The sequence below is a fragment of the Anabrus simplex genome, chromosome 1 (genome assembly GCF_040414725.1).
Source record: "Anabrus simplex isolate iqAnaSimp1 chromosome 1, ASM4041472v1, whole genome shotgun sequence".
Lineage (NCBI taxonomy): Eukaryota > Metazoa > Arthropoda > Insecta > Orthoptera > Tettigoniidae > Anabrus > Anabrus simplex.
In genome coordinates this window covers 502,321,481-502,348,253 of record NC_090265.1, presented here as the reverse complement: position 1 = coordinate 502,348,253, position 26,773 = coordinate 502,321,481, and the positions used below count along the sequence as shown (strand labels likewise).

Genomic DNA, 26,773 nt, shown 5'->3' with positions numbered 1-26,773 from the left:
ACCACCACTGATCTCCCGTGGAAGCTGATAAACCAGTAAACGATGGGTACGACCGCTATAAAGTTCAGCATTTGTATTTAATACTGTAATAATAATAATAATAATAATAATAATAATAATAATAATAATAATAATAATAATAATAATAATAATAATAATAATGGTGCATGGCATCTGTGTAGGTTTGGTGGTGTCCTAATGAGGATAAAATGAATGGCGAAGACGTCATAAACAGCCAGTCCCCAAGCCAGGGGATTTAACAGTATGAGGGGGTTGATTCTGAAAATTGATCCGGGGCCATCGGACCAAAGACAAGCATTCTATACATTTAGCCACAAAGCCGGAATTTAATTTGCTAAACCTTCGACTACCATCCTGGTCTAGAAAGCCAAGAGTAACGGCCGAGAGAATTCGTCGTGCTGACCACACGACACCTCGTAATCTGCAGGCCTTCGAGCTCAGCAGCGGTCGCTTCGTAGGCCGAGGCCCTTCAAGGGCTGTAGTGCCATGGGGTGTGGTTTGCTTTGGTTTGGTTCGGCTACCATCTCCATTGATCAGCGGTTGAGTATTGGCAGAAGCAGAGGCCAGGGCAGTAGCTTGTGAAGCAGATTTCACAACACAACAGGCTTCTCCGTTGGCTATTGGCTGCAGCTCAAAACGCTGAAGGCTTGACGTTCAGCAAACCTACCAAAGAAAAGGGGTAACCTAAGTCTACTAGTAGCCCACGTCTTGATCCCAGCATAAGCCACTGATCAATCAAACAATTGATCGATCTCCTGGGTGGGTGCAGTAGAATAACGCCTACCATATTTCCTGTCGATCAATCAATCAATCAATCAATCAATCAATCACCACTGATCTGCATTTAGGGCAGTCGTCCAGGTGGCACATTCCCTAGTCTTTTCTTCAATAACTGCAAAGAATTTGGATATATTTTGAACTTCGCCCTTGGTAAATTATTCCAATTCCTAACTCCTTTTCCTATAAATGAAAATTTGCCCCAATTTCCCCTTGAATTCCAAATTTATCTTAATACTTCTTTCCTATTTTTAAAACACCACTCAAGCTTATTCGTCTACTAAAGTCATTCCACACGAACTCTCCACTGACAGCTCAAAACATACCACATAGTCGAGCATCTCGTCTCCTTACTCCCAAGTCTTCCCAGCCTAAAGTTTGTACATTTTCGTAACACTACACCTTTGTCGGAAAACACCCAGAACAAATCGTGCTGCTTTCCTTTGAATTATTTCCATTTCTCGTATCAAGTAGCCTGGTGAGGATCGCATACACTAGGGTCTTACCAGAGACTTATACGCCCTCTCCTTTGCATCCTTACTACACCCCTTAAATACCCTCATAACCGTATGGAGAAATCTGTAACATTTCTTGACAACCTCCTTAATATGATTTCCGCAATATACCTTGCCCTGTACTATTCCGTAGTATCTAGTCAAACAGTCAGCAGTAACAACGTTAATATTACGGGAATTACCTCCAGAAGACCGGAGATGAATGCTAGTTGAGATGTGATGCTCGCCATGTCAGTTATTTCTCCTCTATCAGACGTAAAGTTTGTGGGAGAGCTTTAATATACTTTAAGTTGCCTTGTGGGTGGGGGCAGTAGAATAACACCCACGATATTCCCTGCCTGTCGTAAGAGGCGACTAAAAGGGGCTCCAGGGACTCTTAACTTGGGAGCAAGGGTTGGCGACCACGGGGTATTTAGCTGAGCCCTGGCATTGCTTGTGCCAGGCTTCTCACTTCCATCTGTCCTACCCGACCTCAGTTGATCAACTCTTGTTCATTTCAGACCACGACGGTATTAGGACACGAGGCCTAGGGAGTCTTTCATTTTCATGCCCGTAGTGGACTTCGTCTTTCTTTGGTCGATACCTTCATTTTTGTAATTGTCGGATCCCCTCTACTCACTCCCCTCTGATTAGTGTTATCGGAGCATGATTGCCCAGTTGTACGTCTTCTTAAAACAATATTCAGCACCGCCACCAGCGCTGTGACAACAATGGTGCGGCACCACATTCTCTATGCGGTCCGTCCTTAATGTTATAAATGGTGGCTGCAATAAAATCCTAATTTGAAGGGGGTATGCGAAGTAGCTCCTTTGGGAAGAGCTTTCGCATTACTGGCCATCCGCATGGTCGTTTGCAAGACTAATTTTTATTTATTCTCTCTCGACCGCGCGTCAAAATTTCTTTTTTATTGTATTATCTTCTCCATTTTCTACCTTGAAAGCCTTGCAGGCGGCCATGCACCGGGGGTGACGGTGGCTCTTGAGCGGCAGTGGTCTAGCGCCGGGGATGTCTTGGTACGACCGCGACAGGGTAACCAGTGCCGAAAGGAGATATGGGATTGCCTGGTGGGTTTAGGGAGGTTTCTCATAACTTCTCCTTTACGGAGGGGTGGAAGTAGCTGGCAGAAGACTAGCCTTTGCACCTCAAGTTATTCTGTACTCTTGTACTAGGCTATGTTCCTGCGTTAGTAATCGCCTGTCGGTCATTTGTCCAAACAGGTAGGTCACCACGGGCTGTGAGGCGGGGCGGAGCCTCACGGCACCCCCCCCCCCCTCCACCAAAGACACATACTAACAAAGCTCCATTCTCTTTATCTCACCTAAAAAGAGGCAAACCTTATCGAGATGGGCTGAGCGATGACCGTTCGACCAGGCCTTCAGTGATTTCCATCTCTTCGGATCGTTGATGAAGCACGAGGATGAATGCCATGACGTGGCTTCAAAAACTTTAAACAGATTTCTGTCTTAACCAACATCGATATATTGATGTAAAGGAACAAGAGCTTGGGTAAGAATAGTGCGTATGTTGAATAGCAATGTGTACTACTATGTATTCTTTTGTCTGCCTGCAAAATAAAGTTTCTCCGTGCAAGATCTTGTTTCCCTATTTTTTTAAAGGTACATTGTACTTATAACACATGGTGCCCGTCATCGTTGAAGGGTCTGCCTTACAAAGGCTGCACCACTCTTAGTAATAAGCAATACAAAATAAACCCTAGGATGTACAAAATTCCCTGTGCTTGCGGCAAGGTATACATTGGCCAAACATTCCGGTTCCAATGGTACTCGTATCAAGGAACACCAACGTAATATCCGTCTCAACCAGCCAGGCAAATCAGCAATAGCTGAGCACACCCTATCTATGTCGCGTTCCAAGATGTTCGACTTCTAACATGTTTTCTTTCCTTCCTTGAAGGGGGATGTGAGCCTCTTAGACGGTGACGCCGTCTCTCAGACCAGGAGATGCTTGGAGAAAGTGAGAGGGTAGGCGTTCGTTACCTATACTAGGAACTGTCTCGGCATTCATCTTCGTGCAGGAGAATGGAAAACCACGGAAAACAATGTTCAAGACAGCCGAAGATGGAGAGCAGCCCCTCTCTGTCTCCCGAATTCAGAGGCGTAGAGCCGTGGCCATCCCTCCTCTGCTCGGTTGGCCGGTCAGAGTGCAGAGCTGTTGGACCACGGACCAGCCGTGACCACTCGTACACCCAGACTCACCCTTGATCCGCCGATCCGATGTTCGAGATCTCACCCACACTAAACACAACAGGTCTGGGATTATACGGGACGCTCTGGAAATACGTATTTCAACAGGGACACTCTTTGTCACTTAAGTAATACATGGTTGCCAGCCATTAAGGATTTATATAGGTGTCCTTTCACTATTATAATTTCTTTCCGATTTTTTTCCGAATTCGTATTCTCCTCATCACGAGTTGTTTCGCACTGCGCACGAGGAGCCATCTAGTGGCGAACGAGAGTACCACTTACTATAGACAACGGTAAAGCATTCTTAAGTTCAAGTCATTCAATCCTTCATTCATTTTTAGAGGTCTTGCTCGTGAACAGACGAGATTGTCTTCTGAAGACGCAGAGCAACGTTCTCTGTGAAAAGAAGCTCAGAAGCTTATTATCGTATCTACATACAAACTATCATTATCTATGTAATGTCATCGTCATTCATTGTGCAAAATTTGAATCACTAGTATACTGTATTTCAAGGGAAGTGTGAATTTGGTGGTTACTTACACTAATGCCTGTATTTCATGTACATCATCCTTTAATTGGTCAGTTTCATTTGTAAATGGTCTGAAGGAATGCAGTTTATCAAGTTTCTATTGACTCAAGGGGAAGGATAACTGGGCAACCATCCAAAGTAAAATTTGAAACGTTCCAACAATGCATAGAACGAATGTATTGTGCAAAGAAATACAAGCACCATAAAGGGCTTGAAAATCAAAGACTCCTCAGGCCTCGGAAACCTAACACCGTCGGAACAAAAAAAGAACAACAGTTGACCAAGGGAGGTCGGATAAGAAATATGAAAGCGAGTAAAAAAAAACGTCGTGTCCTCATCGCGAGGTGGTACAGCTCTTTTCAGGCACACCCGCAATGGAGGTGAGCTGCATGTACAATTTGAAACACATACCAGCCCTCCTGCCATTCTTCAATTTCTGGCAGTACCGGGAATCGAACCCAGGCCCCCGAGGACGGCAGCTAATAACACTAACCGTTAAGCTACGGAGGCGGACCTGATACAAATAACTGGAAGCAATCTCAGGCTCAAAAGTGCTACAAAAATGAAAGCCTCAGCGACCCTTTTTAGTCTTCTTTTACGACAGGCTAGAGATACCGTGAGTGTATTCTACCGGCCCCACCCACAGGGGGAAAGTATCTTTATTATTGCTATTATTATTTCTGTCCTGTTACTAAATTCGTTAGTCAGCCCGTACCGTAGAACTAAAGACAATTTGGAACCTGACACTTTCGGCATAATTCATAGTGTATAGCGTACTGCTACACTCAGTTTCAAGGCCGTCCCGGTAGGTGCGCTGGCAATCAATTTCTTGCGATATCTCGCAAAGTGGCACGTATTCTCTATAGTGTATTTGCTGAAATCCACGAAGTGTTGCGTTGGATGCTGATTTATCGGCATCGGTAGCTGCTAGGTGATTGGTGATGTTCGTTAAGCAGCAATGTGGCAAGTGTACAGGGGACTTTGACTACGTGGAGATTTTGCAACACCGCCTTGCAAAACCCATTTGAATTCACTCGCGAAGCGATCTGATTGGCTAACTTCATCAGCTGATAAAATGACAACGATGGGAGGTATCGAATGAATAAATGTTGAAAACCTTTCTTAACAGACAAAGCAGGGGTTCCCATTCTACGAAAAACGTAAAATTAAGCACTTTCCTCGATTGTGCCAAAGGCTGAAGGGCTAAAGGGCCCGGAAAGATTACAAATTGTGGGTCTTGAAAAGCTCTATAAAACTAAAAAAAAGGAAAATCGAAAATCACTTCCGGCCTAGATGCAGTTCAGGAAAAATAGCCTAAAATTGCTTGTTTCTTTACTAGTTATCTTTTTTATTCAAATCCTAGCCAAATTAACTTATCTACATAATTTTTTCTGTAATTTTACTTGGTTCGATACCCTCAAGTGCTTTTGATTTTTTTAATGTCCACACCGAATGTGGTTATAAGGGCTTAAGTGAAACTCTCCATTGACACATTAGCGCTCGTAGCGGTGTTTAAGTGAAACAATGCATTGACTCACATTAGCGCTCGTAGTGGTACAAAAAGACAAACTGCTAATCTGATCGACCGGATAACAATTATTAGAAAAATGATTGTAAATTTTAGGAATAAATAAAGAATATATTCTCATACTTCGTTATATTTTATTTCCTACAATTCGTAGTTCATATCCCTAGGAGTTTTCAACATTGAGTTGCTTGCCTGAAGGACTACTAGCACTGTGGGTTTTTTTTCAAAGTATTTGTCATACGACCAACTCTCTAAATCCCATATATCCGCTTCGTGTTGTTACCGATCACCCTGTATATTTTTGGATTCACGAAAGCTTATATTCAAATAAGTGAACAACCAAAACGTGAATTATTGATGACTTTTCAGGTAAAGACCCCCCCCCCAAAGAAAAAGACTATGTAGTATTGATTCCTATGCTGTAAGTACGTCGCTAGTGTGGAGCACCTGGTTAGGCTCTTCCTTCATGTGCATGAGAACGAGTTTTATGGACGAGATTCCTAACCTACGTCTACGCATATACGCGAACCAACTTGAGTGAGGTGTTGCCCAATTATCCCAACGAGATAATTTGCAATATTCTGCTGTCTATAGTGGTTTTGGTGGGGGTGAGAGGGATATCACTACTTATTTACCTTTCTGTGTTTTAACATTCAACAACACCGTGTAGTAGTTTATTCTGAATTCAAATGCTATTTTATAAGAATTTGAAGAGACAGTTATATTTTACAAATCCAATAAATGAAATGGAATGGCTTAGGGCTTTTAGTGCCGGGATGTGTCCGAGGACTTCGGCTCGCCAAGTGCAGGTCTTTTGATTTGACTCCGGTAGGCGACCTGCGCATCGTGATGAGGATGAAATTATGATGAAGACGAAACATACATCCAGTCCGCGTGCCATGGGAATTAATCATTTATGGTAAAAATTCCCAACCCTGCCGGGAATCGAACCCGGTACCCCTGTGACCAAAGGCCATCACGCTAACCATTTAGCCATAGAGCCGGACTACAAATGCAGTGATATGATATAACTGAAGAAAGAATCAGCCTCTCAGTCCTGGGAGGTTTGCATATTACGGGCATTTTTGCAGTGACACTTCTAGTGTAAGCCCCAGTGAATCCCTGCTATATTTGCTGTTTACATTGCGCTGTAAGTCTTCTCGTTAAGGCTAGAATAAGCTTTGTACGCTCATCTCCTTGTCTGTCTGATCTTCGGCTTTGACTCAATCAAAGTGGCTTAACGTATTTTAAATGACCTTACGGAAACAAGCACGAAGTCGCTAACCCGAATATATCTTGGAATACGTTTACTGGGCGAGTTGGCCATGCGGTTAGGGGCGCGCAGCTGTGAGATTGCATCCGGGTGATAGTGGGTTCGAACCTCATTGTCGGCAGCCCTGAAGATGGTTTTCCGTGGTTTCCCATTTTCACACCAGGCAAATGCTGGGGCTGTACCTCACTTAAGGCCACGGCCGCCTCCTTCCAACTCCTAGCCCTTTCCTGTCCATCGTCACCATAAGACCTATCTGTGTCGGTGCGACGTAAAGCAAATAGTAGAAAGAAGAACACATTTAAGAGGGCTTAAACGCAGAATATCCACGTTATTAGATTAACTGTCACGTTCAAAATAATTTGAGAGCAAAATTTCTGCACTCCAGAGTCTACAGTATACAGTAAAATTGTTTTCTTTTGAAACAATATATTTCTGTATTGAAGAAGTGTCACATTTTGTGTTATATTACGGCCTGATGATATACTCTTTCAGAACTGTGATTTTCTTCAACTGTTCTTTTTAATGAACAGGTACAGTTCACCACCGACGAGCCATTTGATATGTCTCAATCATTAACTTGGTGTGTTGGGGAGTAAAAGGGACTGGTTCTGTCAGAACAAAGAGCCGTCTCCTCACCTTAGACCTCTCGTGTCTGCCCATTAAATGCTCCATTACAGAGAAACGAAAGAGATCTCAGGTTTCTTCCAAGTGTGAGAACATAGAGGTAAGAAAGGTGTTGGCCAGATAAGAAGCACACACACACACACACACACACACACACACACACACACACACACACGCACACGCACACACAGTATCCATTCGAAGCGTAATTTCATCGGCATCAAAAGGAAATACGATATGTTCAGTGGGTCGAACCGGAAAGGTGAGGGAAGATACTGGCGCGAAAAAGTAACGTCTGATTGGGCTAAGTGGCTCAGACGGTAGAAGCGCAGGCCTTCTGAACTCAGTTTGGCGGGTTCGATCCCGGCTCAGTCCAGTTGTATTTGAAGGATCTCAAATACCACATCCCCGTATTATTAGATTAATCAGACCCCCCGGCGTCTCCGAAGACCATGAAAGTAGTTAGTGGGACGTATACTATTAACATTATCATTATTAACGTCGGTTCCACTTCGGAGTTAGTGTCGTCTTCTGGATCTCAAGATCGTGAATTCAAACCAGGCAGAGGCAGTCTGTTTTTGTAGCGCCAGAAGTAGTTGTAGGTCTACATGACTGTTGATATCGTGACCATAGCGAAGGACTTCTAGTTTCACGTAGAATCGAACCACAAGGGGCATTACTTTTCTGTGTTTAAAATCCCACGTGCATTGGCCAGGATTCGAGCCGCCTTGATAATAAGCCAGTGACTTGGCCACTCGGTTATCATGCCCCTGGGAAAAGGTCCGTTCGACACTCCCTGTTGTACGACTTCCATAGATCGCGGGTGACATAGCCTACTTGGTGTTTACTTGACAAAATAAACTTAACTCACTTGTAGGTACCCCAATAAAGTTCCAGTTTTTGTGCCATCTGGTGAGGTAAAACAGAACTTCGGAATTGTCACGGAGGTGGTCTAAAGGTCCTTGGATAAAATGCCTGCATAGCAGATGCCACAGATCATGATCATCATCAAGTGTAGCCTACACGATTTCAAGATCGAAACGCAGGCTAGTTGGTTCAAATTTAAATGTTCCTCAACACCGCGCATGTTATTTATAATTTATCTGATACTAGAACGAATACTTCGCCTATCAGGAGGTTGACCGGAAGGACAAAGTATATATACTATATAGATATTCTTAGTATTGAAAGAGAGCCTTTCAGAGCTGACACGGTGTGATTACCGAGCTCGATAGCTGCAGTCGCTTAAGTGCGGCCACCCCATATTTCGAAGTGTCGAATCCCTTCCATTTTTCCTCTCTTATTAGTATTATATAGAGGATGGTTGCCCAGTTGTACTTCCTCTTAAAACAATAATGACCACCACCTGTGAGCTTGCATCCGGGAGATAGTGGGTTCGAATCATACTGTCGGCAGCCCTGAAGATGGTTTTCCGTGGTTTCCCATTTTCACACCGGCAAATGCTGGGGCTGTACCTTAATTAAGGCCACAGCCGCTTCCTTCCCAGTCCTAGCCCTTTCCTGTCCCATCGTCGCCATAAGACATACCTGTGTCGGTGCGACGTAAAGCCAATAGCAAAAAAGACACAGTGCGATTACCTAGATGTTGGCCCCCCTTAAAACAGCAATAATCATCATCGTCTGGGCTGAGAAAACGACATTTATCAATGATGCAATAAGGTGAATTTCGCACAGAATTTGTCGAAAGAATCAGGAATTTTTCCTCGTGCTAATACGCAGGCCTATTACTTCTATGTTCCGAAGTCCACATTCTCGGCGATAGAATGGTCTGATCGTATAGGCCTATTCCGTTCTATTCGTCATATACTTCACTTGGTTGATTGGCGTGATTCAATCTGGACTGCTGCATCGATGACATACCAGCCAGTTGTTGTCCCTGTAGGCTATCATGTCTATCCTGAGGATTATTAACTTTTTTTTTTTTTTTTTTTTTTGCTATTTGCTTTACGTCGCACCGACACAGATAGGTCTTATGGCAGCGATGGGATATGAAAGGCCTATGAGTGGGAAGGAAGCGGCCGTGGGCTTCATTAAGGTACGGCCCCAGCATTTGCCTGGTGTGAAAATGGGAAACCACGGAAAACCATCTTCAGGGCTGCCGACAGTATGATTCGAACCCACTATCTCCCGGATGCAAGCTCACAGGTGGTGGTCATTATTGTTTTAAGAGGAAGTACAACTGGGCAACCATCCTCTATATAATACTAATAAGAGAGGAAAAATGGAAGGGATCCGACACTTCGAAATATGAAGGTATCGGCGAAAGGAAGACAAGGGCCGCGAAGGGCATAAAAATGAAAGACTCCCTAGGCCTCCATACGTAATACCGTCGGGGTCGGAAAAGAACAAGAGTTGACCAAGGGAGGTCGGATAGGATATATGGAAGTGAGGAGTCTGGCACAAGTAAGTGGAAGCAATGCCAGAACTGAGGCACCGTGGTCGCCAACCCACGCTCCAAATTTCAGAGCCCCTGGAGCCCCTTTTAGTCACCTCTTACGACAGGCATGGGGTACCGTGGGTGTTAATTCTACCGCCCCCGCCCACAGGGGGATGCAAGCTCACAGCCGCGCTCCCTAACCGCACGGCCAACTCACCCGGTATCCTGAGTATTATACCAAGTCCAGGCTTGTCAACCGACAAGCCTGCACTTCGTTATACACGGTGCGACCAGTAGCTCTTAGTGCCTGTGGGTGAGGGTGGTAGAATGCATCCACGGTATCCCCTGCCTGTCGTAGAAGACGACTGAAAAGGGACCCAGGGGCTTTCATCTCGGGAACGTGAGTTGGCGACCACGGGTCTACTAGGTGAGTCTGACATTGCTTCCACTTATTTGTGTCAGGCTTCTCGTCTTCATCTGCCCTATCCGACTTCCCTTAGCCAACTTTTGTTCTTTTCCGACCCCGAAGGTAGGTTTGCGAGGTGTAAGGAGTATTTCATTTTCATGCCCGTTCTTTTGCTGGTACCTTCATTTTTCGAAGTGTAGGACCTCTTATATTTTCCTTCTGATTAGGGTTAATAGAGAATGTGTTCCAGTTGTACTTCCTCTTAAAGCAACAATCACCGCCACTAATCGTGTTTCGAATCATATGATGTTTAGATAAGCACAGGGTCTCACTGTGGGAGCAGTATCCAAGAACATGGGGGTAGTGGTGTTGGTGGAAGCAATGCCAGGACTCAGCTAAGAGCCCCGTCGTTGCCAAACCTTGCTCCCAATATCCTCTGGGGTCCCTTTCAATCGCCTGTTGCGACAGGCAAGACAGGATGTTAATTCTATCGCTCCCACTCACAGGGATACGAAGGACATGGGAAAGGGTTTCTGTCTCACTGTGGCAATACAGACAACGATTATTGTCTAGAGCTGGGCCTCTCAGAAGCCCAAAATCTCACGCGTGCAAATCGAGGCGCATTGTGATGCACAGTGCACCACTCCCGCTCGGCTCGGCTCGGACCAACGCTTCGTCTCTGGGCTACTCGGCTAAGCTCGGCTCAACTCGGCTCGGATTTGGAGCGCTACGCAGCAAGTGAGGAAGAGGGAGACAGGGGGAGCGAGCGAGACAGGCGCGAGGCGTGGGGAAAGAGAGAGACAGCGCTATTGCTCCAAATCGAGGAGTGGGGGGTCTGCACTCTGGTCAACCAAGCGAAGTCGTCTTTCGCACCGTGCACAGTGCATGCACCAAGCGCATGCACCCTGAGAGGCCCTGGTCTAGATATTGCCTAGATTAGCTGTGACGATAAACCATCTTGATGCGATTTGCTGGAGGGTGATCGTTGAATAGGATAACGCCTTTTCCTTGTTGAGGGAACTGTCACCGTTTTTGGAATTTCAGATCTGATTTGGTTTCTCTTGTGGCAGGTCCTTCACCTCTACAGTTTTTGTTCTCAACATTCCTGCCTTTATTACATTTGTTCTCTTGATCTCACATCTTGATGAACTGGTTCTCCCTTGGAACTCGTTTCATTCTACTACGCTGAAACGTGAAGATTTTTTTTTTTTTTGCTAATCTTTCTGGTCGCATCCCTCTGGTGTTTTTGCTTCTCGACACAGAACTGAACGGACTCTAGTACTAATACGGAAGAATCAGCCTCAAACTAGTCCCGTGCTATAATCTTTCGTAAAACATAATCTTGTATTTTTTTTAATATGCTTCATGGTGTGGGTTACTGTAGTCACGTCCTAGTTCGTGGACCGTGGGCGGCCTTAGTAAATGGTCCTGATAGTCGGGATCTTAGTTGCTATAGAGCAGGAGTAGACATCTCGGACATATTCTGAGCCATGGCCCTTGTGCTTAGGTGGCTACGTGAGTCTCATTTCCATTACAGAAGAAATTCTAGCTCGAGCCGTGTGTAAGTAGGGTTGCATCCTGTTTCACAGAAAGTTTCCTAGCTCAGAATATTTTAAACAAGCCTCGGGTCGAGAGAGTGAAGGAGTCCCACTTCCATTTGACAAGGGACCCTTTGGAAACGACTTGGCAAGCGAAATGACATTCGATGGGTTGCTGTCAATATTAATGTGGTTTTTTTTTTTTTGCTATTGGTTTTACGTCGCACCGACACAGATAGGTTTTATGGCGACGAAATGGGGATTATGGAAGAAAGCAGAACTGGCTGAGTCAGGAAAGAGTATTCGTCTGGATGTGTTTGGAGGGAATGAAGTTCGGGTGAGGGGAGATAACTAGGAGGAGATATGGGAGTATAAGGTGCTCTTAGCACGTGATAAAATAAAAAAGGGCAACGTGAGGGGTAGGATTTTCTAATTGCTAGTGGTGTGTCGCACTAACACATAGGTTTTCGGTGACGTAAGGACTGGAAAGGGTACAGCTCTAGCATTTGTCTGGTGTGAAAATAGGAAACCACGAAAATCCATTTTCAGAGCTGCCGTCGGTGGGATTCGAACCCACCATCTCTCAAATGCAATCTCACAGCTACGCTACCATAACAGTCCAGCCAATTCACTCGGTAGGAGGTAGGTAGGATTGCTTATCACTTATCAGCAACATCATGTCACCAAAGTACTTTCTGTTAGACACGTAAATGAGCGAATGATGTGGATTGACTTAGCGGTTGGAGAAATTACGACGAGAATTGTCTCAGTTTATTCGCCGTGTGAGTGACCACGAGTGACATGGTAGTCAGGGTCAACAGCAAGGACTGTTTAATGCTAATGGGCGATTTCAGTGCAAGAACTTGAAATAGGGATGGTGATCGAGAAATGAGGGGAAGTTGTAGAAGCTAATGGGAATGGGGAGTGTTTATCGGTCCGCTATGCTAGTATTGGATTAGCAGGTGCGAATTCAATCTTTAAGCATTCTTCAACCGTTACACATGGATGAGAAGGGGCATCGGATCCATAACAGACTAAATCATATCTGACTCTGAATTCGGAAAATAGATCTATAAGATATTCAGCGGATTTTTCGAGGATACAGACAATTGTGATCTACAGTAAACTACCAATAGACCTTAAATAGGGCAATGAAGTCGATCTGCAGACGGATAAGGGTAGAAAATCTTCACGACAAATAATTACACAATGCATGTGTATGATTAGTGAAAATTTCCAAAGAATAGCCAACCAGCAGGTTCGTGATCTAGAAAGACAGCAGACGGCATAAAGGAATGCTAGAGCAGCAATGGCAAGGGAATATCTCGGAACAATAGTGTGTAAACATCGCGGGGGGGGGGGGGGTGTGAACATCTTGGAGGAATGATTAAGTCAATGCAGGTCGTAAAAGTAAAAAGAAGGCGTGTCAAAATGACTTCAAACAAGATCAGGTGTAGACAGGGAACTTTATGTAGATGAAAGAAACAGAGAGAACAAGCCATTTTAGAGTCCAAGAAGAAATCATGGAAAGTTATCGGTAAAACTCTAGAAGGGGTAATAAAGAACCTTAGAGAGCGAAGGAAAAGGTGAATGAGTAGTGTATTGGATAAATTAGGTGAACTCATAGTAGCTCCGAGGGAATCACTAGACCAGGCGGGAGAAATTTGAAAATCACCTCAACGTAAAAGGAAATTTTCTGTTGAAGTCGTGATCAACGAAGTTCACTGAGAGGAGAACTTCGATGGCAGTGAAATTATGCTCAAGGAAGAGGAAATGATGATAAATAAATTACATTGCCATAAAGCAACAATATCAGATTAAATTCGACTTGAAATGGCGAAACATAATGGGAAGGCAGGGATGAAATGGCTTCATAGAGTAATAGGATTCACATGGACTGTGGATAAGGTACCTTCTGTTTTGACGAAAGCAGTAATTGCACGTGTGTATGAACAATGGAATAGAGAACAGGAAAGATTGCAACATCTAATGCCTGTTGCTCAAGGTAAAATTTTCTGTCAAATTTATTGTACAATAATTTAATTTTATAAAATTTCTGTTGCTCACTGTCAAATTCAAGTTTTGTAAAACCTTTTATAAAACTTTTCATAAAATAGGACATGTTATATTCCGTAAAATTAATTTTACGAAACAACCAATCAGCGAAGCTGACATCGCGATGATGCTGGCGCTACGTCGTGAGAAGATTGTGAAGCTCGATTGTAAACAAACACTTCTTTCTGAAATGGCAGGATCCGGGTGGACTAAGGAAGCTGTTAGCGTTTTACTGGACGAATACCAGAAATATCCTTGTTTGCGTGAAATTAAAACGCCACATTACCACAACAGAAATGCAAGAAGAGAGGCAGAAAACACAATCGTTTAATTCCTATATGAATGCTGATCTTCTAACTTCAAGTAAATTTCGACCAAGGACAGCAATCCTCTACTTTCTTCTCTCCTTTTGATCCAATCCCGAGTCCAGCATTTCGTGGCATTTCTTTTCTTCCTTTTTACCACTGTACAACATATAATTGCAGCTAAAGCAGCAAGTTTTGCTTTGTTTGTTGGAGCCATACTCTCAAAAGCAATGTAAGTTGAACTGAACAGCTGATTCTTGATTTAAAAGTGCATCGATAGATGGCAGCACATACACGTCTTAGTTCAGAAGTGAGTTCATAGATGGCCATCCTGATGCTTCCACGGATTTTATAAAATAATTTTACCGTGAGCAACACAACTTGTTTTCACCAAATTTTTATAAAATTAATTGTACAACAAATTTTACGAAACATTTTACCGTGAGCAATAGGCATAACGAGGAATTTCAATGTTCAATATACCAGGCAATATGTTCAAAGGCATTAAAGAAAGGAGGGTGCGGTCGATGGTGGAGAGTTATGCTAGATGGAAACCAGTGTGTTTCAGACCACAGAGGGGCTGTCAGAACCAGATTTTCAGTATGAGTCAAGTAACTGAAAAATGTCATGAGAGGAATAGACTATTATGGTTGTTTCGTAGATCTAGAAAAGGGGTTTCCTAATGGCGGCCCGCGAAGCCATATTTTGTGGCCCGCGAGGGCTTCAAAAGTATATATTTTAAGAAATGTGAAGAAAATTTACCAAAAAATAAATAGCTCGTTCAAAATGTATTCATTGTTATATCCTTTATAGACCCAAGTCAGAACTAATCCCTTATTTAATATCATTTGCTGTTTTTAAGTATTCACTTAGTCTGAATAGATTATTTTTTATTTAAAAAATTAAAATCCAAACTTCGGCGGAAAATTAGCCCTCACAAATGTCAGTGCTAGGTCTTAATCATCATCAAAATGGTCATGGGATTCATATCAAATCTTGAACTCCATGCCAACCTCACAGTGGACATTTTATACAAGGTAGCATGCAATGAATACCAAAAAATAATTTAATTGCGATTGGTGTAAGAAGCGGCGTCAATTCTTCATTCTTCTTCCATTGGTAGTACTGGCTGGTATATAGTGCTGCACTTTCGAAGAAATTTTCAGGGAAGTATTCTTGGAAGTACATTGCTGCGATTTTAGGTTCTTACAACGGTATATCACTGTTTCATTCACACTACTCCCACTACATTATTCTTCTGTAAGTTTTGTTTTGATAAATTATTAATTTCAATTTGTCCTTGGGTATTTTTTTCCTTGTTGTCATTTGTCAAATACTGTATTAATTCAAATGAACTGACATTGTTGGGTGCCCTTCTTCCAAATTCGATTATCCTGAGTATTATAGTATTTGTTTATTAATTTCACTCTCTTGTGCAATTGTAAAATAGCGTTTTAAGCAGTTAAAATGATTAAACCTTCATTTCAATTGAAATATGCATATTATTTCATTTGCGAAATTTTACGAAAATTATGGCCCGCGAACAAACCTAAGGTGTCCAATGTGGCCCTCGAGCACTTACTAATTGGAAACCCCTGATCTAGAACAAGTATGTGGCAGAGTACTAAGGGAAAAGGTTTTAGCCGTCCTGGGGAAGCCGTACTGGGGGATTATGGAATTAAGAGGAGGTTGTTTCTGACAAGCAAAGCCATTTATGCTGACAAACTGGCTACAGTAAGAACTGATGGTAGAATGAGTTGTTGTTCAAAGCAGTTCTCACGAAGGTACGTCTGTCGTCAGCTTTTTGCATACCTCTCAAAGATCAGTTCTGCTGTTCTGCCGTCCGAAACTGATGCAAGAAAAAGCTGTACAACACTGGATCTACAGCGACCTCCGCATCAACTAGTTTTATTAATGAATAGCAGTATCAAGCCGAGTGTTGATGTAGGTCGGCTGAAAATATCACATGACTGCCACATCCCGTCTAGTGAGTGTCCATAATTACGATTGTGTCTGCTGAACTGTGATCATGCAAACCCACATTCTGCAAGTATTCACTGTGGTCAAGCTCATAAATGTCGAAATTGTTTTGTCCTCGGGACTTGTGGGAATATTTTACAAACAATATTTCTGGTAAATAAACATGAAGTGATAAACATCAACTAAATTTAGAGGTTGCCTTAAGCTATAGCGGTTGTATAGCAGGAATGAATGTGTGGTGGTACAACAGCTATTGGCGAAGTGCAGATGATGTAATTGTTGTTTCGAGAGATCTAACTTCAAAACTTACCAGCAGAGTGATACCGTTACTGGCTTCTTACCAAGGCAGCCGCGGTTCACATCCCAGTCAATGTGTGTGGGATTTTTGAAATGAAAAGTAACGTCCCTTTGGTTCCGATTGCACGTAAAACTATAAGCTTCCATTTTAAGCTTGAGATCAGTGGCCCTTTTAATGACGAATCCATGCGATGTTGCCAGTAAGGCGCATGGTGTCTGACACTAAGAATACTCTTGTTTTGTTCTACGTGTTATTATTTTGCTATCACTTTTCATTACGGTTGATATAATACAAAAACTCGCTTAGAATTTATCCTGGCAGCCTCACTGAAACAGTCGGTTAGCCATCGTCCTTCTGTTCTAAACATAATGGGTTCAATCTTGTTTACCACCGCGGGACCACATTTCTACGCCCTGGCGTCTTTTGAAATCTATTGCAATTGAATGAACTTTAAACTGTTATTATTATTATTATTATTATTATTATTATTATTATTATTTATTATATTATTTGCGTATGAACCCTGTTGGATCACGCATTACATTAATGATTCGCCTTTCTAACAGACCATATTGCTTTCATTCTTTCACTGTGTGCCTGTTTTCTTTCCTCTGACCACTTAGTCCCCGATTTTTTAGGGACTTCATTCTCTGGCTTTACTACCCATCTATTTATCCTCTGACGGTAAATGTTTCTGTCCAGTATTTCTGATGTTTCTATCTGGACCTTTTTCAGATAATTTTTAACTTCTTGTATCCGTGGTACGTTCTTTAGTTTTTCAGTATATGTCAAAATCTTGTGGGTTAGCCTTGAAGACGATAGTCTGTGAACGTGTCCATAGAATTTCAGTCTTCGTTTCCTGATGTCTGTGGCCAGGTTGGAAAGTCTTTCCGTAGTTTCGCGTAATTTGAGTCTATACACTTCTTTTTTCTCTGGGCCAAGAATTTTCCTCAGGATCTTCCTTTCCTCCTTCAAGATGTTTTCCAGATCACCTTTATTATACTGGGCGAGTTGGTCGTGCGGTTAGGGGCACGCAGCTGTGAGCTTGCATTCGGGGTGGATTCGAGCCCCACTGTCGGCAGCCCTGAAGTTTGTTTTCCGTGGTTTCTCATTTTCACACCAGGCAAATGCTGGGGCTGTACCTAAATTAAGGCCACGGCCGCTTCCTTCCCGCTCCTAGCCCTTTCCTATCCCATCGTCGCCAAAAGACCTATCTGTGTCGGTGCAATGTAAAACCAATAGCCAAAAGAAAAATAACACTAGACTTAGGTTACTCCTTTGCGATGGTTGGTTTAGTGAATGACAAGCCTTTTAAGCGTTCTGAGCTGCAACGAAGAACAGTTGCCTTATGGATAATACAGGATAAACAGGGCCATAATTACCCATACTACATGGCCTTAAGAGTAAAAGAGAAAAGGTTGCACATAACCGGTCATTAATAAAAGGCAAGGAGGCGAAACTCCAACACTCCTTATAGAAATTACTAAAAACCTAAGTGGGCTTACGGCCCAAAGATACAGAGCTTAATCCCATACTACAAGAGGGTGACTAAAGGAGGCACCTTTAAAGCCAAGACGAGATTTACAAAATTTAGAGTTTGAAAACTTTATTCACTCAATTGCAAGGTTAAATGGGAGACGGCAGAGGGTCACCACTCTTCTTTCCTTTACATTGCATATTTCCCGGTAGGGAATAGAAACGGAGTCCTCAGACTTTGCCGAAAATCCTACATTTAAATCATCAGCTTACAAAATTACATTAAAAGAAAACGGCTAAAACCCTCCCATCAAACTACCCGCAGGCGCTGTCACATGTTTAGAAAAATTCTGCCATTACCTTGTATCGCTGGATATTCTTCAAGCAGGCTGCGCCCCTGTCTCCAAGGCCTCCGTCAAGTCACTCTCCCAGGCACTGGAGCAATTCATACAAGACGGCCCTAAAGTGCCCTGCTTATGTAGTTCTGTACCCGATTAAATTGAACCACACTTTGCTGATAGGCTGGATTTCTGTACGCAACCCCGGTTTTGATTGGCTAGAGAACATATTTACAAGCATTTGACATTCAGATTACAGTAGAGGAGGAACCGGCTTAAATGTTGACAACTTCGGTACATAAAAATAAAAAAAAACAGTCTTCAGAAAAAGACTACCAATAATAAGAAAGGAAATTTCCTAAGTTCTAGGTTTGTTTTTGGTGAGTGAGAGTGAGCTAGCAAATCGATGTTAGAGCCATCTAACTGTAGAAGACGAAATTCTTTGGAAGTTTACAAGTTCAAGTCCGTTGACATAAATGGTCGCAGAGAAGGCGCGCAGTTTAAATAGCCGGGAAACCGCTGGTATTATTATTATTATTATTATTATTATTATCTTCATACACTTCATACACACTAAACTCATCACACTACCATCCACCAAAGAAACACGTAATACTGATGACGTTCCACCACCACACAGCGCTGGGGTAAGGAAGGATATTCAGGATGATAAAATTATATTCTGTGACGTTTGCAGCAGAGGTGAATGAAACTTGTTTTATATTTCCCCCTAGTGAGTTATTATCACTTTAGCAAAATAAAAATGGTATTTTAATTGATGCCTATTAAAATACCGGTGCGTAACATTGAAGCTGCCTAAAAATATTTTAGAACCTATTTGAGAGTCTATTTGATGCAGCTAAAATAACATTTAGCACCTAAAAATCCGAGTCTAGAACCGGTAATCACTACTGCATATTTCTGTGGTAGTTGGAAGTGTAGTGTGTTGTCTGAATATGAATAGAAACGTGTTGCAACAAACACAAATACCGAGTCTTGAGCTGCCTCTGTGGGTCCGTGGTAGAGTGTCGGCCTCCGGATCCCAAGATAGCGGGTTCAAACCCGGCAGAGGTAGTCGGATTTTTGAAGGGCGGAAAAAAGTCCATTCGACACTCCATGCCGTACGATGTCGGCATGTAAAAGATCTCTGGTGATATATTTGGTATTTACCCGACAAAATTAATTAAATCTCAGCCATAGACGCCCAAGAGAGATCCGGAACGTCGAAATTGACAGCCAGATGGCGTCAAATCGAAATGTCTGCAAACGGTAGCTGAGGCCATACGATTATTATTATTATTATTATTTATTATTATTTTTTTTACCGAGTGTCTGAGCAAGAAGGCTTAATTAGACGCGATTAAAGTCCCCGATCCGGCCGGGAATCGAATCCGCGACCTTCTGAACTGAAGGCCTCAACGCTGACCATTCAGCCAAGGATTCGGACAAAACGAAATCATTAAGTTTCATTATTTCTGTCAGTATTAACATTCAACTTTCGTCTTAGAACAAAGCAAAAATCATTATTTAGTTTCATTACTTCTATCAATTTTAATACGCAATTTTTGTAGTTTCAATCTTGCCGCCTGATTTAAGGTCGGGTCGCCAGATGCGCCACTGTCAACATGTCTCTCAGTTTAGTACAGGAGAAAACAGAAAGTGTCCAATACTGTCTATAGTGTATTTGATTTCAGCCCATGTCACTGCAGTATACTTGCTAAGGCGCGATCATGTCAGCTGGGAGGTTCATGTTCAAGTTCCTTCCCTGGCGAAGTATTTTTTCTTCGATTGATGCTCTCAAACCGGTCTTCAGTCACGCGCAGATTTAGCAACACCTCCTGGCAAAGCCTATTTGAATTTCCCCGTGAGGATTCGTCGGGCTGACCACATGAACCCTCGTAATCTGCTGGTCTTCGGGCTGAGCAGCGGGCGCTTGGTAGGGCAAGGCCTTTCGGGACTGTTGCGCCATGCTTTGTTTTGATGTTAAAAGGAGAGTAAAGTTCGTTAGTCTTGAAACATAGTTTCTTAGATAACCTTCAAAGTGAGCCTTAAAGCATGCAGGTTTCACATCCAGGCCCCCTTAACGTCGCGCTAACGTTTTCTATGACAATGGGAAAGGGAAGGGTCAAAAAACGGCAGTGACCAAATTAACCCTTTCAGACCTGAAAGAAAACTGGAGGCGTGAATTTTTGTTTGTATGTCAAAAACTAACTAAAATGCTCCTCAATACACATATTGATAGTTTATTTTACAAAATAAAAACTAACATCCGAAAAAAAGGACCCACACAATTGTGCGTATCAAAATTCAAAACCTCATTGTATCACATACGATGATGTATCTTCAAAATTTACGTTCACTAACCAATGTACACACTTCATTGAATATATTCCGGTATTCAGTAAAGCTTCTAGATTAATATAAACGCAATAAATAAATAAATACTTTTGGCACTACTGCTTCTCGCCATCTCGCCGATCAACTGTGCTTTTTAAACTCTTCTTCCTTCACCCTGGCGGTCAAGCGCATACTAAAAACAATTGAAATAGACGCCACGTGTCCCGCACAATCACTGCAGTCCGCTCTAGCGCCGAAAAACATAAAATACGGTCAGGGATAAACAACATACGAACCCGCACAATTGTGCGTACTCGGTCTGAAAGGGTTAAGGTACAGCCAGTGGCGGTTCCTGTTTATTCGCATATTCGCAAGTGCGAAATGCGTTAACATGCATAGCACTTATTTCACGCGCTCTCCTCACTGCTGTTGTCATCTCCCATGAGCATGTTGTTTCCTGGCAGAATCGCAATATTGCGTTCATGCGGGGGGTCCTGTGAGTTTGTGGAATCCAAACTGCTAGCGGAGAGCAGGACTAAGGCAGTCCCGTAAAGGGCATTCGGACACAAGACTATGAATTACACATGCGCTCTTGGGAGTTATAGTGGATGGTGTGGGAGAGCCTCCATGGCTCAGACAGCCACTCACCGCTGGATTCCGTGGTTCAAATTCCGGTCACTCCATGCAAGATTTGTGATGGACGAAACGGATGCGGGAAAGGTTTTGCTCGGGGTACTCCTCCGGGTTTTCCCTTCATTTGTTCCAACAACACACTCAATAGCATATATCATTTCATTCCATCTGCCAGTGATTAATAATTACCCGAAAGGAGTGCCACGGGCTTTGGCAGCCGGTACAATTCCTATCCTCGCCGCTAGATGGGGCTTCATTCATTCCATCCTTCACCCGGTTGAATGACTGGAAACAGGCTGTAGATTTTAATTTCCAGTGGGTGGTGTAGGGAACCTCCAGACCAAGACCAACTCCAATACGATCAACGCATGTTAATCTAAAATATGTACATTGCATTCTAAAACGACACTAGTAATATTAACAATAACACATGAACACAAAGAGAAACAAACACATAACCTATGCGTGACCACGTGTAAACAGGAGATAACATATACTTAGTATATTAAACTTCCAGAAAAAAATCCGACGACTCCTATACTCCCTTGTCACTATTGAAAGCTATTAAACGCAGCCACAAAAGCAGACCGGAAATACTTCAGTCGCAACGATTACTTTAAACTGACATTCACGATCACACTGAATTCACTTAAGGCCCGCGCTCACCGCCATCTTGCCAATAATCGAAATGAGTCTACGTTACCTATGATTAGTACTACTATAGGAGTAACACCATGGTTCTGCTTTACCAGTGATTAGTATTATTATGAGGGGGTGGTGACCTAGATTTTGGACCCTTTTGGACAACAAGCATCTTCTCAGAAAATGTGGCATTGTGAATTGGATCCACTGAGAGTTTTGGATTCATGGTCATTTTTTCATCGATGTTAGGCCCCTTAAAACAACAAGCATCATAATCATTTTTTCATCATCGTTCGTTTTAGATTCTAGTCAGTGAGTGATACATTTTGAAGTTTTAATTATCGTTTCATTTCGTTGCACCTTGTTCCATTAGGGGCCTATGACCTAGCTGTTAGGCCGCTTTAAACAACAAACACCGAGCTCGATAGCTGCAGTCGCTTAAGTGCGGCCAGTACCCAGTATTCGGGAGATAGTGGGTTCGAACCCCACTGTCGGCAGCCCTGAAGATGGTTTTCCGTGGTTTCCCATTTTCACACCAGGCAAATGCCGGGGCTGTACCTTAATTAAGGCCATAGCCGCTTCCTTCCCAGTCCTATCCCTTTCCTGTCCCATCGTCGCCATAAGACCTATCTGTGTCGGTGCGACGTAAAACAAATAGCAAATAGAAAACATCATCATATACAGTTTTATCCTCTGCATCGTCATCAAGTTGCTAAAGAAAGGCTTAAGTCGAGGAAGAGGTTTCTTTAAAACATCTAATACATTGGATATACCCCCAAATAAAACCAGAATTCAATTATGGATGTTCAGATTTGTCAACATTCCAAATTGGATTGAGCGAGCCATCGGAACATCTACCCCCAGGACATTAAGAGAAGTGGTCTATCTGGAAATCACTCAATCGTCTGAGAACTGGAGTAGAAAGATCAAAGACCACCTTGCAGAAATGGGGTTTCTCTACATCAACCAGGGGCGGTGTTTGGTACTGCTGCAGTGTTGCACAATTCCCAATAAGTTTACACTTCATTTGTCGTCTTTTCTTCTAAATTTTTATTTTAATAAACCTAAAACCCATCATCTTTTTTCGTTCTATGTACTAATGCTTCGTAATAGACCAATAAACGCTGCCGACTTCAAATCAAACACAGAGTGTTTGCTTTCCTACGGCAACTCCCAAACGGATAGCGCGGCGCAATGTGGTTTCAGCAGGGACGAGCTCAAGCCTGTACGTAGCATCAAGTAGCACGGTCACCAGTATAGGTCCTTGGGTGTTGCACGAGACCAGCAAGCCCCCCTATCAAGAAACAATTTCAATTGTTCCGTTTAGATTGCACTACTCTGCGGAGATGACTTCATTTCTACTTTCTCTCCTCTCGCAACAGTAATTTCTTTTCCACGCCACTAGAGCACCTCATACCGGACCACCCACAATATTACCAACATTTTGCATCAATAGAAAACAAGACGAAAAATTTTCAAATGACGTGAGGTAAGAATAACTGTAGTTATACTGTATAATCAGCCTCTTATTTCCTGTATTTTAATTGCCGGTTATATTTCAGTTTTAATGGGAATATAGTTCATAATTAATGATAATAAAGTTTCTTGTTACTTCTGTAAGCTTCTCGTATAAAAATGTGATATTGAAAATTTTGGTTCAACACCGAGATTCAGATACCTCAAACCGCCACTGTATGACTGCGGAGAGTTATTTACCGTTGAGCGTATGTGCAACTGTTCTCTTTGCCCTTCATCCTGCCCTACTGAGACATTCATTTTCGCTACACTTCAGGCATTGGATGTTGCACTTAATCGGGTAAATGTAATTTTTATACTGTACTAGCTGTAGTACCCGACGTTGCCCGGATGGTTTTTTAATGTTTAAGATTTGTATTACCAGTTAGTTATGTGTGAAGTGAATTTTTATAGAATCCCTTTTTTGGGGGGATGTTGATTTTACCATCTATTATGTAGTTTTAGAGTTACTTAGATGTGTTTGATTTAAAGTTTTAGATTTAATTTCTGAGCAAAACTTTGTCCTTGTGGGAGCTCGAATTGACGGGGAAGTATTTGATCCTTTCAAAAGAATAATAAATGATAACTACATGTAGCCTATTCATCAGTCGTGCTATAGATATGTTGTACTTGATTTCAACTCTCATTTTGACTGTCACCAATCAGCCTTGCGACCCCAAAACCAGTGGATTCAACACTAATCTCGGTCATTTTAGACTATTTGCTATTAAGCCCGTCTCAATGGAAGTTGAACGTGGACTTAAATGGTATCCAGATCGTCACAATTCGTCTCAGAGACATATAAACAATGGATTCGATATTAATATAGGTTATTTTCCATTAATTTTACGTCACCCTCTCCCATTTCCCACCCCCAGCGTGGGTTGAAATGTTTCATCTCCATAGTATTTTTTCCAGACGGTAAGTCAGATGTGTACAAAGTTTCGTTGAGAGCTATTCTGGAAAATACCTATATACATCCCTAATCCCGGTTACTTTTACATACATTTTCACCCCTTCTGAACTTCCAATACTGACTGCGGTGAAGAATGATTTAACCATCCAGAGTGCCACAGTTCAACTTAGCGACGTCGTAAATTATGCATTCGACATTAATATCAGTAATTTTCGTTTATTCTTTAAATTTCACCACCTCCGCTAGGAGTGCTAGAGGTGGTTTACTCCAACTGTATGTTTTTCAGATAGTAAGTCATATGTGTACCAATTTTGTATCACGGCTCCGCTGGATAAAACACATATACATCCGTAATTATTCTCATTTTTGACATTTTCTTTTCCACCCCGTTTCATCTCCACGCCGATGGGGTTTGAGCATAGACCTCAAAGATGTCCGGAGTGTCACTATTCTTCTCAGCAACCCAATAAACTATGGATTCGACACTATTTCCGATTATTTTTACATATCACCCTCCGCCCTCCATCTGTAGGGGTTAACCACAGCATAAGTCGTAAATGTACCAAGTTTAGTTGAAATCACTCCCATAGTCCAGAAAAGTATGTATTCAACACTAACATCGGTCGTCTTTAGATACGGCATAATTACATTTAGACCCCTTCCCTACGCCTCTATGGGTGTCTTGCCGCAAAAGGTTTTTTCCAGTTTAGTTTAATTAACACCTATGCTGGAACATACACACAAACATCCATAATCTCCGTCATTTGGACATTTTCTTTTCTTCACCCCTTCTCACGCCCTTGCCGATCAGGGCTCAACATGGACTTATACGACATCCGGAGTTTTACAATTCATCTCATCGATCCCAAAAACTATGAATTCGGCACTATTTTCGATTATTTTAAACCTTATTTCCCCTCGCCCCACTCTCAAAAGGGCACTGAACATGGACTTTTAAAAATCCGGGGTGTCACTATCCATCTCATCGATTCCAAAAACTATGAATTCGACACTATTTGCGATTGTTTTTATACCTCACTTCCTCGCCCCCACTCCAGAGGGTGATGAACTTGGACTTATAAATAATCCGGAATGTCACTATTCATCTCAGCGACTCCGAAAACTATGGATTCGACACTATTTTAGAAGAAAATGAAATGTCGTTTGGCTTTTAGTGCCGGGATATCCCAGGACGGGTTCGGTTCGCCAGGTGCAGGTCTTTCTATTTGACGCCTGTAGGCGACCTGAGCGTCGTGATGAGGAAGAAATGATGATGAAGACAACACGTACACCCAGCCCCCGTGCCATTGGAAGTAACCAATTAAGGTTAAAATCCCCCACCCGGCCGGGAATCGAACCCGGGACCCTCTGAACCGAAGGCCAGTACACTGACCGTTCAACCAACGAGTCGGACACTATTTTAGATTATTTTTATACCTCACCTCCCTTCGCCCTCCACCCAAAGTGATGAACTTGAACTTTAAAAATTTCGGAGTGTCCTTATTCATGGATTCGACACTATTTACGATTGTTTTCATATCTCATTTCCCACTCACCTCCCACCCCAAAGGGGGATGAACTTGGACTTTAAAAAATCCAGAGTGTAACTACTCATCTCAGCGACCCCCGAAGAGTACGGATTCGATACTAATTTAGAGTATTTTTATACCTCACGCTCCTCCCTTAAAGGTGCTTGTGGAGTTTAACCCCTTTCATGTCATAGGATGAACTTTGAATGGTCTGCCCAGTTTGAAGAATGTAGCTGTACAATACATACGTAAAATATTTAAGAATCTGTGAAAAATACAGAATATCAACAGTGGAATGGCTCCTGACACTAAGTCATAAGTTTACGAAGTTTGGTTGAAATCGCTTCAGTGGATTAGGAGGAGATGTAATACATACATTCCCACACAATGTCATTTATATATACCTATAGACAGATTACATAGACTCGCCTTTGCTCTTTAGGAACCCCCAGTTGCTCTTCGTTAGGAGTGGGTGATAACTCATGTCATTCCACTGTTGATATTCTGTATTTTTTACAGTTTCTTAAATATTTTACACATGTAATGCACAGTTACATTCTTCAAACTGGGAAGACCTATCAAAGTTCGTCCTATGACCATGAAAGTACTGTACATCTCGATCACGGCATGCTGGACTGCTATTTCCAAATAACAGGCATAAGAATGAACCTCCTATCCAGAAAGGTACCTTATAAAACATGGCGACTTGTTCCCATCCTCCTATATACAGCATTTATCACCAGACTTATATAGTGTAAGCTGCTGTCCCCTAGCGACAATCTGTCCATCAAGTCGATCCAATCTTGGTGCGGCTTTGCAATTTCTTAAAATTACATAAAATTACTCTTAATAATAAAAGTACCTACTCGATTTCGTTCAAACCACTTCATATTCCATCTCAGAAGTAATAAGAACAAATTGTGAAATTTTCAGC

The 26,773-nt window shown here is 42.4% G+C and overlaps 1 protein-coding gene across 3 annotated transcripts in view; it reads right to left on the bottom strand.

The window, feature by feature from the left end:
* The window catches only part of LOC136857024 (uridine phosphorylase 1), a 331,210-nt gene that overhangs the window by 140,149 nt on the left and 164,288 nt on the right, over positions 1–26,773 (bottom strand). The window lies entirely within an intron of this gene.